The sequence below is a fragment of the Parasteatoda tepidariorum genome, chromosome 7, assembly GCF_043381705.1.
Source record: "Parasteatoda tepidariorum isolate YZ-2023 chromosome 7, CAS_Ptep_4.0, whole genome shotgun sequence".
NCBI lineage: Eukaryota > Metazoa > Arthropoda > Arachnida > Araneae > Theridiidae > Parasteatoda > Parasteatoda tepidariorum.
Genome location: NC_092210.1, coordinates 25,950,087 through 25,968,567, shown reverse-complemented (window position 1 = coordinate 25,968,567; position 18,481 = coordinate 25,950,087). Strand labels below are relative to the sequence as shown.

Here is an 18,481-nt window from a genome sequence, read left to right as displayed (position 1 = left end):
TTTTTATTATTTTATTTAATAATAGTAAACAATTCGAACTGCAAAATATACAATTTCTTTCATTATTTTAAAAAAGGTAATTTTACATGGCAAAATAAAAAAATTGAGTAAAATCGGTTGAATAGTTCATGAGAAATTAAATTGTGGAAGAAGTCGCATATTTAAAATTCAATTTCTCAGGAACTATTCATCCGATATCGTTTAAATTTTGTATTTACCATGCAAAATTAAATACTTTAAAAGGGCGTAAAAATTTGTATACCTTACACCTCAAATTTTTCAGACTATTATTAAATAAAATATTAAATATTTACTGAATTTTATTTCTTGAAATTTATAATTGTGAGCAAAATTTTTTCTATTCACTTAAAGTTCTAGAGATATGGCGAAATACGCGAAGTGTAAAATTAACGTTAAGAGGTCCAGGCTTTGAAGCAATCTTCTGCCTAAACTGTTGAGACCATATTTTCCAGATCGCGGCTATTCCCAATATTTTGGGGATCAGAAATCTGAATCTGTTGAAAAAAAAGAAAGGCAGGTTTATTCAGAGAAAGTAAGTTTTTTGTTTGATTTCTTAACTTTGAATATCGTCTTATTAATTAGCATATTTGAAGTGACCCCTTCAAACCATTAAGAGTGAGTCTTGGAATGTAAAGATCCGATCTTTAGAACAAAAGTTATTCAGGGTGGTCTGTCTTTTTTTGGTGCACTGTACAAATGTCAGAACAAAGCTAAATAAAATTAGTAGCTTAACTCTCAAGGCTGTCCGAACTTCCTGAAATGGATGTTGACACTGTCTTGATATTAAGGGCAGAGGCACCGTAAGACTGGATTCATCTATTTATTTATTCATTTAAATTTATTTACTTATTTACTCGTATTTATTTATAATAATTTTCTCCTTTACCATAATGCTTCCTACAAACTAAAATTGCTTAACATTTTAGTCCAAACTTGTGTTTTACCAAACTTTACTAACTTTTAATGTTAAATTTAGCACTAGAGATAAATATTTGATTACTTAACGCTTCAGAAAACATGTAACCAATTATTTTCCCCTTAAAGCTAGAAAAACCTCAGCCAGCAAATGATAATGCCTCTTGATATTGATTAACATATTTTCCAGTGGGCAAGATTTAACAGTTTAACTTGTTGATAAATACAGGGCTCTTATCCTACGAAATAAATGATACTGACATTTACTTAAGTAAATAGAAATGCATGGAACAAAATCGAAATTACTCTAAAATCATTCTCGAATTTAATTATTATAGAACGATTTACGTGAATGAGTTTGTTAGAATGCTCTTATTTAAAAACCAAGCTATGTCCTGCAGACAATTTAATCAATTTAACTGTATTCAGGGATTCTGAGATAGATAATTTGTTTACATACTATCAATTCTTTGGCTCGTATGTATTATTTTTAACAATGTATTCCACTTAAAAGATATGATCTGAAGCATGCTTTGAATAATGCATACGATTAAAGTAATTTTTAAAGTCATGATATCTAGAAAAATAAGGATTTAACTGATAGGCAAACATGATGAATCAAATGAGAGAGATATGTCTATGATTATTTCTTAATTATGGGGTATGGGAAAATCTTGTATATAACTTTCCTGTTGATGTTTTTTTTGACGTAAAATTTTACAAAGCTTTCGCAGATGCATATCAATAGAAGTATTTCAATTTAATCTAAAATAAATCGAACTTTCTATACTCTGTTGCAAGTTAAGAGAAAAACATTATCACTATGGAAAGAGCCTGTTTGCATTTCAGTGTTAGGTAAATGGATGCCACGCTCCCAGCGAGAACGTATATCAACATTGCCAACTCTTAAAACGACGTTGTACAGTCTTCTTTTTGCTTGCTTTCTTAAATCGTGAGAAATAAGAAAAACAAAAATTATTGAATTATCTATTCTATTAATCTATTAACAAATACAAGGAATTAATAAAAATGATGTTTAAAAATCATAACAAATATACATCTTTCTTTTTGCATAATAAATATTGTTTCTTGCAGACTATTTTCTTTTACAGTGAAACAAAAGTAAAAATACCTACAAAGTCATATATATTTTTTTTCTTTCAAGAAAGAATGTTCTTCTTATTGATCGAATCATATCGCCAAGTCTAGGATACTAATAAGACATCGAAACTGTAACCCTTTTTTTAATAATTCTATGGTATACATCATAAAAGATAGTGCGAATTAAATTTATGTCAGGCGTGTTTAACTTTTAAAAGTCTTTAAATTGTTTTGAAAGCATATTTGTATAATTTAATAACCAGATAAAACGGAACTATACACAGTCGCGGATGATTACTATAATCTTTTACCGTAAGGGTCTTTTATTAACTTGCAATGGAGTATAGTTGATCTCCATTTGCGTTATTGATTTAGTTTTCCTTAAACTAGCCAATAATTTAGATTTGAAGAAGGGCAATAAAGTGATATTACATGTTTTTAACAATAGTGATATTTTTTATCAAACTGTTTTTTAGCATTGCTTACCGATAGATATTTCGAAAGTTTCCGAAATTTTCACTAGACAACAAAACAATAAACTGAAAGATCTTTTTTGCTAATATGGAAATTCAATTGTTTTGCACTTTAATTGCTTTTAAAAACGGTATCTTAAATATTTCAAAAGCGTGTTTATTTTTAGCTCCAAGCATTTGATTAATATATAAAACGCAGATTACATTTATTTACAAATATATTTTAACAATAGTTAGTTAAAAATGTTTTTTTAATGTTTAACTTTTTAATTTAAATAGTTTTTAATCATTTATTAAAAATAAGAGTATGTTATTCGTTTTTTGTTTTTGTTTTGGAATACATTTGCTTATATGAATAAGAGAAAATAGTTTAAAATCTAATAGTAAAATAGTTTGGATATTATCAAACAATCTTTGTCAAAAATGTCCGTGATTTAATCTTTCTTTAGAAAAAATATTCATTCGGTTCTAAATTTCTCAATAAATTCCTTTATTTCTGTCAAATATTTTAATTTCAAACATAACTTTATTGTAAAGTTTATTTTAAAATAATTAAAGAAAAATAACAACAATTCAAAAACGTTAAAATACTATGAGAGCAAAAATAATAATAAAAAAAAAATATCGAAAATGTTTTTAATAATCGGTTTATTATACTATCTGTTTTATCAGTTTTTATTCAGAATGCAAAATATTTTTGTAAAATTACTTTACTATATATGAATGACATTTCTGTTAAAAAAAATCTGGTAATAAATCCAAAATATACGGTATTTAAACCACTTATTTAGTAATTTCTCTGTTCATATGGTAACAATTTCCCGGATATTCAGGTTTTTAAAATTATAGTTCTTACTACGGCATTTTTAGTACAAAAACTAAAACTAAAAATAATTTAGCCAAATAAATGGTTTTTATGCCATACTTTAAGGTATCATGATAAAAGTACCAAATTTTACCCCGTTTACCAAATTTAAACATACATTATAAAACCATATTTATTGTTAATTTATCAAAATTTTTACTAAAGCCCTTCGGTTATAGATTACCGAGGTTTTCGGTCTTCCATAGAGCCAGAAACACGGTAAATTTTACCATACTCTGGTAGTGTTGACCATAATTTTTCCTTTCTCAGTGTGGAAACTCTGGAAATGTAATAAATTTTTCAAGAATACTCTCCATATAATAAACATAATTTATTATAAATACTATTTCATAACTATTATTAACAATAATGTGATGCAAATCGGCTATAGTATTAACTATTTCATGTATCATATCGGCTATTTCATGTCCATTTAAATTCGGTTTTCAAAGCTGCAGTTATTTAAGTATTTATTTATGTTACTAAAAATAATATATTGTTAAAGATATGTAGTATTTACGAAAAAAAAAAGATTTTAACAGAAATTTAATAACAATGGGAAATTATATTCAATCAATGTTTCCTAATGTTAGTAAAAAACTGTTTTTAAGTAATAATTAAAAAAATAAGTTAAATTTATTTCTTGAAAGAATCGAATTATTTTCGATACAAAGTTACATTAACTTTTAATAAGAAATGTGTTGATAGTTAATAATTAATTTTTTATTTGTTGTTCGAACTATATATTGTAGCATATCAAAGTCACCGTAATAATGCTGCAATGCTTAATTTATCTAATAAAAATTTATCTATCCAGTTTAATTATTTTATCTACTATTATTAGACGACTTTGATTATTTATTCCCACGTTATTTTTGAAGTGTTAACAAAACCATGAGGAATAAATTCAGGAGCAAAATAATGATTTAGTCTTAAAAGTTTCCCCTAATGCGACTCATGTTTTGAAGGAATATATCGTAGGTTAGAAGGTATATTTTATTTTATAACCGTCGTTGAAGTTGAACAGCCCACCCAATTTCAGGCTTACGACTACTAATGTTCAAATCCGTAGTCTTGTAATTTTGAAGGTGGTGGATTTTTTAATGGAACTAACTCACATTTACGTTACGCGGAGAGGAAAACCACGAAAACCTCGCATGGTTAGTCTGATGGCAAGGGGATTCGAACCCATGATCCGTCTATCACTGAGGATATTTTACGTCAGCCTTGTGGCCCGTGCGCGCCGGGAGCGGAATTCGCATAGACCAGCCACCGCTAGGATTCGAACCCGATTCACCTCATTGGAATGAGAATGCCCTATCCCCTGAGCCACCACAGCTTTAGTTAGAATATATAGTGAGAATTGTTTTTTAGTAATTAGCGGTAAGTGTGGACCAGAAAATACGAGGGTTGTAAATTAAATAGTGGAAACTTAACCTTGAAACTCACAGAAGGGTGGGCATGCGCAAATGGGATACGGGAGTGGTGAGGTGGCGCTGTTGTCGATGTGTAGAGTGCAAAAAACAGTCGATCTGCTTAGAAGGGTGGTTGTTGTGTGGCGTTAAAGTGAGGAGTTTCGTTTCCATCGCTCTAAAGCATGTTTTCAAAAGGTGATCAGCGGTCGTGCCTTAAAATCGAGGTTGCCGTGGTAAAGATGCAACAGAATGCTATCGAGGATTAGTGGAAGCCTGAGGCGCAAATGCTTTACCGTATAGGACAGTAGCACGATGGTTTCAAGCATCTCGTCTATTTTCGTCATCAAGCCTTTTGAAAACATGCTTTAGAGCGTTGGAAACGAAACTCCTCACTTTAACGCCACACAACAACTACCCTTTTAAGCAGATCGACTGTTTTTCGCACTCTACACATCGACAACAGCGCCACCTCACCGCTCCCATATCCCATTTGCGCATGCCCACCCTTCTGTGAGTTTCAAGGTTAAGTTGCCATTATTTAATTTACAACCCTCGTATGTTCGTGGAATTAGAAAAAATCTTTTTAACTTTTAGAAGTTTTAATATTTTTCTCATAAATAGTTAATCCTTTATCTTGTTTTGAACTCAATATTAATTTTATAACAAGTGTTATAAAATTTCTATACATTTAAAAATCCTTACCAACAATGTTTGAAAAATGTTTTGTACAAAACTTACAGGCTATAAAACTAATCACGAGAAAATAAATGAAGCAAAAATATTTATAATTTTGATTGGGGATTTTAAAGGACACCTGTATTTTAACTTATCATCCCGTTATGTCATAATAAATGCATTCTAATTTCAATAAGTGATTGCTTAAATGTATGCCTTCTCCTTTATTTAGTTTTAATAGAATATATAGTTTTTACTGGCCATAGTATTAAAACAGCATTGCTTTAATTGTGTAAAAGGAAAATGTTAAAATCAATATCTTAACAATGTCAAAATCAATATTTTGTGCAGGAAAAAAAAATGACATTTAGTACTCTTTTTTTGCATCAAATTAACCAACTTAGAATTTTACGCTGCGCCTGAAAAAACAATATATTTACATTTCAGAGAAAATTGCAATAAGGATAGGCTATTTGTTTATTTTTTTTTTTAATTACTTCAGTTTTGTCTTAAATTGTAAACTTTTTTTTCCATTTGTATGTCAGATATGATGGGTGCTTTTAACTTATTTAAACTTGTTGCAAGATCTGAAGAATTATTTTACTAGTTAGTACGCAATAGCGTGTAAACATTTAATTTATTTGCTGTTATTATCTTAACACACAAATTGAAATACATGCCTATTTTAAGGAAATCGAACTTTTGATTTCATTTAAGGAAATGAAATTTTTGAAAACATATCCACAATTTCCTTAGCGTGTACTACTGGAGGTCACTATAGAGATAGAATTACATTTATTATGGCGGTAAGTTTACCATTGTTTAGAATACAATAGTATGTTCCAGTAGTTTTGAATATGTTTTCATGCCTGAAGGACAACGAATAACTTGGAGGCTCGATTTCGAAAAAAAAATCAAATACATTTCATCTTATCCTTTAACCTTTCTTATAAAATATAGTAAAAAAATGTTAAGGGAAAAAGTTATAAGGGTTATAAAGTTTATGTTGTTGATAAATGTCAAGCCTTGGCTATGATGTCATTAGCTCTCAAGCTTTCCAATACTTTTGAGGCAGATCATTAAAATTTCTGAGTACTTTGCACTTAGTCAGATGATTAACATTGAAGAGTCACATAAACATAAGGGAGAATATAAATTTATAACGGAACAAGTAGGCAGATAAATATTCATGCACATAAAGTTGCCATAATCATGCCCATTATAAAGGTCATTAAAGTTATTGATAAAGGACAGTAGCTTAATTATATAAACGTAATTGACCAAGCTATAACCACTTTTTTTAAAATTGTATCCTATATAGTTAAAAATTTTGAAGAGTGTTTAGTGTTTAAAATTTGCAGTAACCTTTAATGTGGTACTAATTTGAATCATATCGCAGCTAATTTGAAGCACAGTAAACTTGATCACCTGATACTATGGCTCAAATTGAACCAAAATTTTGTTATAATTCAGATTGTAGTAAACTTTGGCCGTATAATGAGAAAAAAGTTTGGTCAAAACTATCAGAATATGGTAAAATTTACCATGTTTCAGGCTCCATGAGAAAACAAAATGTTCGTTATTCGATAGTTATCAAATGAATGGTTTAAATAACGTTTAATTTGTTCTTTCTCAACCGGAATTATGTTTTTATGAAGAGTGTTTAGTGTTTTAAATTTGCAGTAACCTTTAATGTGGTACTAATTTGAATCATATCGCAGCTAATTTGAAACACAGTAAACTTGATCACTGAAAGAAAACACAAATAATTAAGATCAAAAGGAAAAAACTTCTTTGAACAAAACGCGCTAAAAAGCAGCAGAAATTTCAGAAAAAAGTATCAATACAAAACAAATGAAATAAAACAAAAATACGACCACCGAAGCCGACGTCCCCCCCTGAAGCCGACGTCCCCGACGGTACCCCCTGAAGACGTCGGCTTCGGTGGTCGTATTTTTGTTTTATTTCATTTGTTTTGTATTAAACTTGATCACCTGATACTATGGCTCAAATTGAACCAAAATTTTGTTATAATTCAGATTGTAGTAAACTTTGGCCGTATAATGAGAAAAAAGTTTGGTCAAAACTATCAGAATATGGTAAAATTTACCATGTTTCAGGCTCCATGAGAAAACAAAATGTTCGTTATTCGATAGTTATCAAATGAATGGTTTAAATAACGTTTAATTTGTTCTTTCTTAAAAGGAATTATGTTTTTTCCCACTAGAAATGTCATTACCATACAGTATGGTGATTTTGCCAGATTTTTTTTTCTCCGTGTAATTATGAAGACAACATAGTTCAATATTGAGCTTTTTTTATTAATGCCGACACGTACAGTGAGCAAAAAACGTACCACCTTGACTAACCTTTGATCTAATGATAGGATTTTCACGTTCCAGGACTCAATCTCAAATGGTTTGGGGGAGTGATCTCGAATATGCTAATTAATAAGAGTAGACGATATTTTAAGTTTCGAAATCATATGCAATAACACACTTTCTCTGATTATATATGTATTTTTTTCGGCTGATTCAGACTTTTGACCCCCATAGTATAGGGAGTAGAAGAAACCGAGAAAATGTGGTTCCAATATTTTGATCAGGAGAGTGCTCCGAAGTTTGGACCACTTAATGCTAATTTTATTTTTTGGGTACTTATTGTTAATTTTATTTTTTCCGTACGTTATATCTCGAGAACATTTTAACAGAATTGAAAAAAGTTTGCACACAGTTATAAAATTCCATGAAGAAAGCCTTTATTGAATATTTATAATTTTTTTCAAAGAAAATAATTTTGAAGAATTTAAAGATTATAATTTTACATGGAAAAATACAAAATTTGTGTAAAATCGGTCGAATAGTTCCCGAAAAATTGAATTTAAAATATATGACTTCTTTGAAATTCAATTTCTCGGGAGCAATTCAATCAATTTTGCCCAAATTTTGCATTTTGCCTCATAAAATTATGTGTTTTAAAGTGATGCAAAAAATTGTATACCTTACAATTAAAATTTTTTTGACCATTGATAAATAAAATGATAAAAGATAATAAATATTTAATAAAGGTTATTTTTGAGTGGAATTACACTTAATCAAACAAAAATTTATAATTGCGTGCAAAAATTTTTCAATTCACTTAGAAATTTTTCGAGATATATCTAAATAAGCAAAAAGTAAAATTAACATTAAGGGGTCAAAACTTTGGACCGATCTCCTGATCAAACTATAGGAACCATATTTCCCAGATTGTGGCTATCCCCTATATTTTGGGAGTCAGAACTCCGAATCCATCGAAAAAAATGTTTTTTTCAAAAGTTATTTAGGGTGATCTGTTTTGCGCACTGTACATACCGGTTTACTTGCATTTTGGATATTTTTAGAAATAATTTCGGGAGAACATTGCTTTTACTATATCAAACAATTTTTTTTAAAAAGCTAATAGTTAATAATATTAGACTTTGGTTAATGGGTGTTTTTGCTGAGCGTAATTATCCCAAGCATTGCAACGTGCAGAAACGTTTCAAATAATTTCCAGTTTTTATGTATGTCTTAAAGCGTAGAAGTATTAATAGAAATTGAGATATAAAGAGAGCAAAAATAATTTTTTTTGCAAACTTTTATTTACTATTATGATTTGACTTTCAGTGGTTGTGAAAATTATTCAGATAGTGAGACGTTTCAGAAAATATTTATATTTTAAATATCAGAAATCTTCCCATCAAACTATTACGAGTGGAATTGAATGTGTTGTTTCATTGTAAAAGATTTGGATCGTCGATATAGCTCGAAATTTAAAAGACATTACATACTTAAAAGCAATGGAAGCTAACGGTACTAGATATCAGTCTAAGGAAATAAAGAAAAAAAAATGAAAAAAAAGGTGGAAAAACAACTGAAATATTTCATGTTTTTAGGACCAGCGTTTTTCTAGGTTAATTAATTTATTATAGAATCAGAACTAAATAATATTTTATGAGTATATTAGGAATATTTTTTTTGCACTTTGCAACAACTATTAATGTATTTCAGAAAGGTTACAATTGCAATCTAGATCAAATATTTAAAAAAGCATATCTCAGAAATGTTTTGGCATATATTTCAAAAAATGCACTAGAGAAGTATTTTTGTAGAGAAGTATTTCATGTTTTAGCGGAACTTTCTATAAGTTATTTGGTGGTTTTGTAAGCAAGTCAATTAATAGAACATAATTTTAAAACGAAGGTAGTAAATGCCAAATGTATAAATTAATTATAATAATTTCCTGATAAAACTGTTTCATAAGAACTTCGAAAGAAATGTCATGTAAATGAAACTCATTAGTTAATTATTTGATAAAATGAATTAAAAAGAAGAACAAGGGACTAGGAAAAAATCTAATTACACACCTTTAATGAAAGTTTGATGAATGCATAGCGATTCAATTATTTATCATACATTGAAATATCTGACATAAACGCAAATATAAGGAAAATCTTCTCTATTTACATAACATTACAATACGAATGGTTGAAACCAGAATCAATTTACGTCAGGTATCAAACAATGAAAAGAAAACGTGAATTGGTTGCACATTTCATCACTTATTATTGTATTAAATAATTGTCAAAACTTCATGAAGACTTCGTGATGACGGTATGGTAGGAAAATAGTAATACTTTGTTTCGCCAAAACAAAAGAAAATTCTCCCTTTTGACTTTCAATTAATGTTTAAAAATAGCATTTAGGAGAATGCAAAATAATTAACTCGGAAATTACAGTTTAAAATGTAGTCATACTGGAAATTCTGAAATGTCAAATGATTTTTGATTGAAAAACATAATAAGCATCTTTGTTATGATACAAAACTTTAACTCTTAAGTTTCTTTTATTTAAACTAGATGGACGCGAGCTTTTCATTGAAAAAGACCAATCAATCTAATTTTTGTTTTGTTAGTTTAACAATTTATACATATATATAATAATTTTCGTTAAAAAATTCTTTTGAGTGCTCCTCACACTATTGTATTAATATATTTTGCTTTGACTGTATTGATACAATATCAGAAAGCACTCTTTTTTGCGGATATAATCGTGTGGGCTGATAAAAAGGTTATGTATTTTATTTTCCGGTATTTTTTAAAAAAAAATTTAATCCTTTGTTTTTCTTTTTAAATCAGTTGTTTGTTATTTTTTTTCATTATTCTTTCCCCCCTTTTTCATATGTCTATAATTTTCCTTTGTTTTATCTTCATTTTGAACTTATCTATTGAGTTCTGCTCACTTAAAGCTTATGCTCAATAAATGGAACTTATTGTTTTTCTTAACTTTCTTCGTGTTTTCTTGTATTTATTTATTTTGTTGTGTGTATATATATATATATATATATGAGGTTTTTTTTCGTAGAGATGATTTTCGTTTTATTTAGTCAAGCCAACATATGTATTACACTTGATTTCAGAGTTTTTACTTTTTTTGCAATTTAATGGAAAATGTAATCTTCTTTGGATTAAATTTAAATCTTTGCACTTAGTTCAGTTGAATATTTCATTTTTTAAAATATAATTCGAGTCTTGTAGGAACTAATTCTTCAAAAATAAATGTCAATAATATATTAAAGTTAAAACCACGATTTCCGTAAATAAATATGCAAAACTTATATTTTGTAAAAAATATTTTGGAAATCATATTAATAATTAAATATGCGCAAAAAAGCAACTGTACCAGAAATTTTCTTAGTATTTGTACAAACTTGTTTAACAATCCAAAATTTCAGAAATTTAAATTTTTTAGAAATTTCACATAGCATGATGCTACCCATTATCAATTGGATAGCCTGCCACAAAATATAAAAATAATAAAAATAAAAATGATGACCAAGAATAATAAATTTTTACAATAGTTGACCTTGAAGGAAATGAAAATTAACTGTTCTATATTTAAATTATGTGCAAACGAAAAGGAAAAAAAAATGTCACTGATAAAAGTGCTCTAGACAAGTGTATAATCGAAATATTTTGAGCATCATTAAACTGGTAAGATTTGAAAGCAAACTTATTAAAAGTAATAATTTTATCACTCTTGTCCTCGTTATGTAAAATAAACATTGTTGAAAGCTGCTAATAGAATATTCATGAAAATATTTTATAATTGATTATTGATTTTAAAAGAGTAGCCATTTGTGAGTACTAAATTTTTTTTTCATGCACTGCAAATGGTTTTTAACAATGAAAAATATTTTTTTAAAGATTAATTTTGAATAATGAAACATCTGGATAATTTTTTATCTTTTTTTAAGCCTCGGAAATTTTTATTGCTTCTTTGTGTTTATTTTTACATGGATTATTAAAATTTGAACCCTCAACTACGTTTTCAATTGGAAAATTTGTAAACACAATGATCGCCCAAAACGTTTGCACGTTAAAGCTATTTTCATAAAAAGTACCTTTAAAAGATTGTTTTTTTTTCAATTTCATGTACATCGATTTATTAATACGGAAAATTAAAGTTAGAATTTTTAATAATACCTTCAATTTTTAATTTTCAAATACAATGAGAATTTTTAAAAAAAGCTTGGAAATTAACACAACTTTTACAAAGAATCTACTGTTGTACAATAGATAATTATTAACATAGTTATAGAATTTTTCATGTCATCTATAAGCGATTTTTCAATAAAATTTTGTCAACAAATTTCCTTTTGTGAATTATAAATTCTATTTGCAAAGCAACTGACTAATTTTGACTAATGGTTCTCAACCAGGGACTTGTAGAAAGAAGTTTTCAAAATATAATGTGAAGTTAACATTAGATATAAATATATTCTTATTTTCGAAATCGGGAAAACAAGGGTTACAATTTTATATTTTTTGGCAGGCGCTGAGTTGAAAGACTTACTCTCATTAACTTACGACATTATAACAAAAAGTCCCTATAAAGGTCCACAAGTGGCAGAAAACTTCATAGTTCACAAAAGTAGTGAAAGTTTCATGCAGATTAAAAAATCCCAGACGCAAGTTTTTTTTTTAAAATAAAAAATAACAAGAAACGAACTAATTTTCAAAAATGAGTGTTAGAGTAAAACCATAAAATCTATTTTCCTACAGTAAAAACGTGTTTTTTTTTTCATTGTATCTAAATAAATTGATGATTGTTTTAAAAGTGTTTTCAGGATTTTTTTCTTGAGTGTTAAAGAATAATGTCCCACATGGGACTGATTATAAAGAGACGGTTTCCAGTAGAACACCGAAGTCAAGCATCACTGGCGGTAGTTAGTAAGCGGGTGGGTGATCAGCCAGCGTAGGGACCGAGGATGCACGGTATGGGTCATCGTTAAACTGTTCTACCGTAAAGTGCTTGATTTAGCGGAGTGCAAGTCGTCGGGCTTGCAAAGCAGAGGAGCCATATCCTCTGCAGAGGATCAAAAATGCGATGACATGTCTTCAGATTAGCCTCGGATTTTCCCAGACCCGTCGACAATAGCCCATTGCGTAGTTCTAGTGCCACTTAGATAAAGTACCTACTTATCTACCTACCTAACTCTTCCGAATGTATTTCTAGTAAAGTTTAAAGTAGTTAGTCATGCAATTGATAAAAATACCAAGCGAAACTTTGAATATTTAGGGTAAAATGCACACTTTTATTTCTTTGTTAATGAGTTTATAATAAGTATAATATAGCTGTTTACTGCGCCCATTGATTAATTCCATTGTACTTAGAATATGCGATGAAAAAATGTGCATTATTTCTTAAAGTTCTTTTTATAACATTAAGTTATTAAAATTTTTGTTCTTTAAATTTTTTTCTGTTCTTTAAATTTAATGATTAAATAGTGTAGACGGTATTTTAAGTTACGAAATAAGACGCAAAAATGAACTTTCTCGTTTAAATCTCCTTAATGATAATTTAAAATTTTACGTATTTTGCTCTATCTCTTAAACGCTTTCTGAAAATCATTAACTTTTTGAATAGAACTGTAAAATTGAATCAACACCGAACACAACTTGTTAACGGTTGAAAAGTTAGTGCAAATAGTAAAGTCTATTAAATTTTCAACCATTTTAACCTGCGCAATTATAAAAATCGAAATCAAAAATTTGAAAAGAATCGGTCTAATAGAATTAAAATTTAAAAAATACGACATCTTTGAAAACGTGAACTTTGCTAAAATGAAAATTAACATTAAAGGACTTTTCGAACTTTCATCCACTGTCCATATCATATTGTTGGAGCTATAGTTCCCAGATTGCAGTTATACCCCCTATTTTGAAGTATGCACATTCAAAGAAAATACGGATTTCGTATTTTAAACATCGCCTCCACTAATTAATAAGCATATTTATGATTATACCCTAATACCATTATGATCATATCTTAAGTGTAATTCGACCATTAGATCAAGAGTCATTAAGGTGTCCCGCTTTTTATTCTGCAATATTAAGGAAATTATAATTTGAAGCATATTATTAACACTTGTATTATCGAAAATGAGCTATTTATTAGAAAAATTTTGTAACATTACCTAATAATCCATCATTTCTTAGTTTTCCTTTTAAATTTCTCATAACTGAGTAATGTTATAAGTGAAACAAGTTCTTTTATTATTTACATAATTGTAAAATGTTGGGAACGTCTTTGAAAAATTGTGTTTTTCAGAGTTTCTCCTTTTCTTGATTAGGAGGAAAGTACCATTTAATATCTTAATGATAAAGACCTTATTTACGTATGATGCAAATTGATAGAGGAAATTTCAGAATTCAGCAGGAAGTTCCAACAGATCTCAGAAAATTTCAATCACTTTCAGCACGCTATGTCTGTTAAATTTATTCAGCACGCAATTTGAATTAAAATTAATTGTAGAAAGGCTTTCGTTTATAAAAAAAGCAATTTTTTTTGAAAAAAATCACCATGAAATCTGCAGTTTATCTTAGTTTTGACATATTTATGCATAATTCAATTTTAAATTGACATGGTTGTTTAAAAAATTTTCATGTATTTATAATTTTATGTTTAGTTTTTATTTATCAAGTTTTTATTGAACCTTCTACTTTTATCGAACCTTCTACTCTGAGTTGCTCACATGTAAAATTAAAAAAATTGTGTTCTTTTATGTGTTTTCAATTGTTTTAATGATGCGCTGTCATGAGAACAGCATCGTTACAGAATGCTAAAAAAAGCTGATGCATCATGAGAAGAAACGGAAGCTCGCTAAGAGTGTATATATATATATATATATATATATAATATGTGTGTGTGTGTGTGTGCACAGTCTCTCTTTGACTATCTTACAAATGCATCTGAAATTCTGCTNTTTTTTTTGTCGTATGCCTGTTTAGGCAGTGGTGGTGCGATTGTTCCTGTTTTTCAGTGGCGCCATCTACGGCCAGGAATTCGACTTCTGCCACGCCATTCACACAACCACAACCATTTTACCGGGTGGGTCACATTCACACACAAAGGAGAAAGGACATAGAACACACAGAGAGAGAAACAGACATCCATGTTTTGCCCAGGATTCGAACCCAGGACCTTTCTGATGCAAGGACAGTTCCCTGCCCCCTACGCAGTCCGGTCGGCTAAGAGTATAGTTTCAACTATGAAGTACAAATGTGTGCTGCGAACAAATATGCACACAAACTTAAGTTATGAAAAATTAAAGAAATGCTTTATTTAAACCGCACACGTATTTTTAAACAAAAATATGTTTATTATTATTTGTCTCAATGGCATTTTAATTTTAGGACGTTTAAAACTATAAAACTCTTATTTTACCTAAATTTCTTGTATCTAATTGAAACTTAAACTTTATGTATTTAATAATCAATAATACTTAATTTTTTTGCACTGTTTTTAATCAGAAATTTTAAATCTTTAGCTGCATATTATTATCTTTCAAATGAAAATATCCTAGCACTTAAAAAAATAATTCACACTAGTGAACTGCGCCCCCTTCTCGCTAACGCTCGCCAACCCCCGAAAATTGCTACGCAATCTTATATGGTTTGCTTCGCAAACTAAGCTCGCTTCGCTCGCTACTAACTTAGGTACATTACAAAAGTACAAAATTCTAAGAATTCAGAACAATTATTCAAATCCATATAACAACTTTTTTTAAAAAAAAAAAACATTACATCTTTTCAGTAAATACTACGTCATTAAAATAAATTTGAATTCAAATAAATGACGTGTAATTCGTTAAACCTATTAGAAATGTGCTATAGATTAAAATCTTAAGATAAAATTTCTAAAACTGATATCTCTTTAAAAAGGTTAAAATTTTGGCTATAATTAAGTCTATTAAAAATTGAAATAAGTGAATTGCAGTGGAAAAACCAGCATAAACAAATAAATTCTAGTAAAACAAATAAATTCGACTACTCTTTTCTGCCTAGCTTATGCTCTCTCTGGTTATTTCAGTTTCCGTTTTTAAAAGCGCTATATGTTGAGCCATCTAAGCTAGATTTGGCATGTGACATTTTTAGCGGCAATGATTGGTCAATTTTCTAGTGTTGCCATTCGCGGAGTTGTAATGAGGCCTTTTTTTTATCTCCGTGTAAGAGAAATATATATATAGATTTTTAATGGAAAGATGTCGAATACCAGCAGCAGTAGTAAACGTAAAATATTTTTGTGTACTTATAATTAATTCCAAGATCATATAAGCTTCGAATTCTGAGTTCTATTAAGCCTAAAGTGCTATTAAGTTCTATTAAGCCTAAATTAACGAGCATGATTGAAAACCTTGGATAGGGAGCACATTAGCAGCTTGATCTGCCCTTGGGTAGAGATTCCCTTTAAGGTTTCAATTCATTTACACTTAAACTAACAAATTTTTCCATCTAATGTGTATTCGTGGTTGAATAGTATCGCCTTCTATCTGAGAGGTACTGAGTTCAAATTCCAACTGGAACGTGTGAATTTTATCTCTAAGTTCATATTTGAAAAAGTTTGATGGCTATTTAACATATTTTATTTAATTTAAAAATATTTATTTTTTAATTTAATTTATGTTCTTTTGAAGTTTACAATTTTGAAAAAAAAAATTACATTTAATTTATTTAAAATTTTAATTAAAATAACTGATTTATTGATAAAAAAATAGAGGATTTCATTTAAAATTACAAGTTGCAAAATTATAAAAAAATCACAAAAGTATAATTTAAATTACAACTTTAAAAAAAAATGAACATATTTTAATTAAAAAAAATATCTATTACTTTTTTGTTTTTTAAATTTAAAATTTTTTTTAAAAATTAATATAAATAGAAAATAATAATTCATAATTTGAAATTTTTTTTTAATAAGTTATCAACTTTTTTAGAAAAGAAACATTTAGAGACAAAAAACTCAAACTCAAGGCGGAGATTTTAAGCCCGGATATTTATGGTAGAAGGCGGTCAGCCAAATAGGTACGCCACGAGTACACATCAGCTGGAGAGTTATTTTATCTTAAAATAATGAACTGAAACTTTAATGGGGCCTATTTTGCACCAGGGGCAGATCAGTCGATGAATTTGTACTCTATCGAAAGTTTTCAGCCATGCTATTTGATTTAAGCTTAATTTCGCTTAAATGGGATTTTTTTAGATCCGTACTTCCCTTGTAAGTTTAAAAAGTTAAATATATCTGATTGGAAATCAGATATATTTTATAAGTTCATTTTAATTATCAATCAAAGGTATCATATGAATGTAAAGACTGATTTTACTTTTTTAACGTGAATACTAATTTACTTGGTTATGCTGCCTTTTAGATATGGAATGATGTCATTAAATTAAATTATTTTTTTGAATTTGTCCTTTGCTTTAAAATATACTGTTTACCATATTAGATCTATACATTCTTTTAATTAAAAAAAATTTAAAAAGTCATGAAAAGTAAAAATTGTAACAAAAATGGCTTACCTGGTATTAATATCGGATCCAGATTTTGCAACCTATTATTGCGGTTTTAACATTTTTAACGCTCTTAAAAGAGGACAATTACAATTTCAAGCACATCTAAAGAAATTCCAACTAAACATGACTTCCTAACTAGTGAATCTTTCACTATGTGATTTTTGGGCTCAATCAACGAAAATATTTCAAGCAATTCTACGTGAATGAAGAGTTATTCCCATTTTAAATTAATTTAGAACTATTTGATTCTTGAAGGTAATAAAAAAAAAGTCTTAAAGGAAATAGACGTGGTCTCACAGAGGGTAGTTAATTAAAAGTTTCAGTAACATTTCGACATTAGTATAATATTGCTGATTGACGTTGGAACACGGAGTGAATACTTCTCCCCTGCTTCGCAGTAATGTAGAAATTGAGAGAAAAAAACAGCTGGTAGCTTTAGTTTTTGTTGCAGAACATTTTTTTAATAGAAAATAGGTGAATCAAATTGCCGTACTTTTGAACCAAAGCAATGTCATAGCTCCCACTGCTTCGCAAACTTGTTGAAGCAGAAAGGCCTTTATAAAGTGTCATGGTAGTGCAAATGTAAATACAATTTCCGCTAAGTTAGCAACTCCTCTGTTAAGGATAATTTATATCTTAATGAAAAGATGTCATTGAAATTTAAAAAAATTAATAAAATGGAGATAAAAATTAAATAGTTATTGTGCATTGCACTAAAGTACTATATGTGTTTTGTAATGACTACTCCTTACATATATGGTAAGAATCATTGATAAAAATTAATTGAAGCAATCAGAAACGTTGAGGAGAAATGTTAAAACATGTTATACATATATAGTCTTCGTCTGACTTGCTGTTGATTCATTTTGTTTTTTCTTGGGTCAGTATAATCGTTAGCTGTGATATACCGCCAATTGCTGAAACTGTTCTCGTACTGGCTACATGGTAATGCCTCCTTAGCGAGGCTGCCATGTATATCAGTGCATCCACTTGAATTTCTTTTTAATATTTTTCCTTTTTGATAGTTACGTTACTGTTTTCTGTAGTGCTTTATTATTTAATAACGTTTCAAAATGTAGTGAAAACATGGAAAAAATTACAGAACAATGAAAAAAGGGGAAAAAAGAGAAATTATAGCAAA

At 28.7% G+C, this 18,481-nt stretch overlaps 1 protein-coding gene across 1 annotated transcript in view; it reads right to left on the bottom strand.

Annotated features, from left to right (window-relative positions):
* The window catches only part of LOC107456327 (SEC14-like protein 2), a 71,691-nt gene extending 54,205 nt beyond the window's left edge, over positions 1-17,486 (bottom strand). Inside the window, exon 1 of the mRNA XM_071183207.1 lies at positions 17,347-17,486. The gene's annotated coding sequence lies outside the window, so the exon portion shown is untranslated. The remainder of the gene's footprint in view (positions 1-17,346) is intronic.
* Positions 17,487-18,481: the final 995 nt, after the last annotated feature.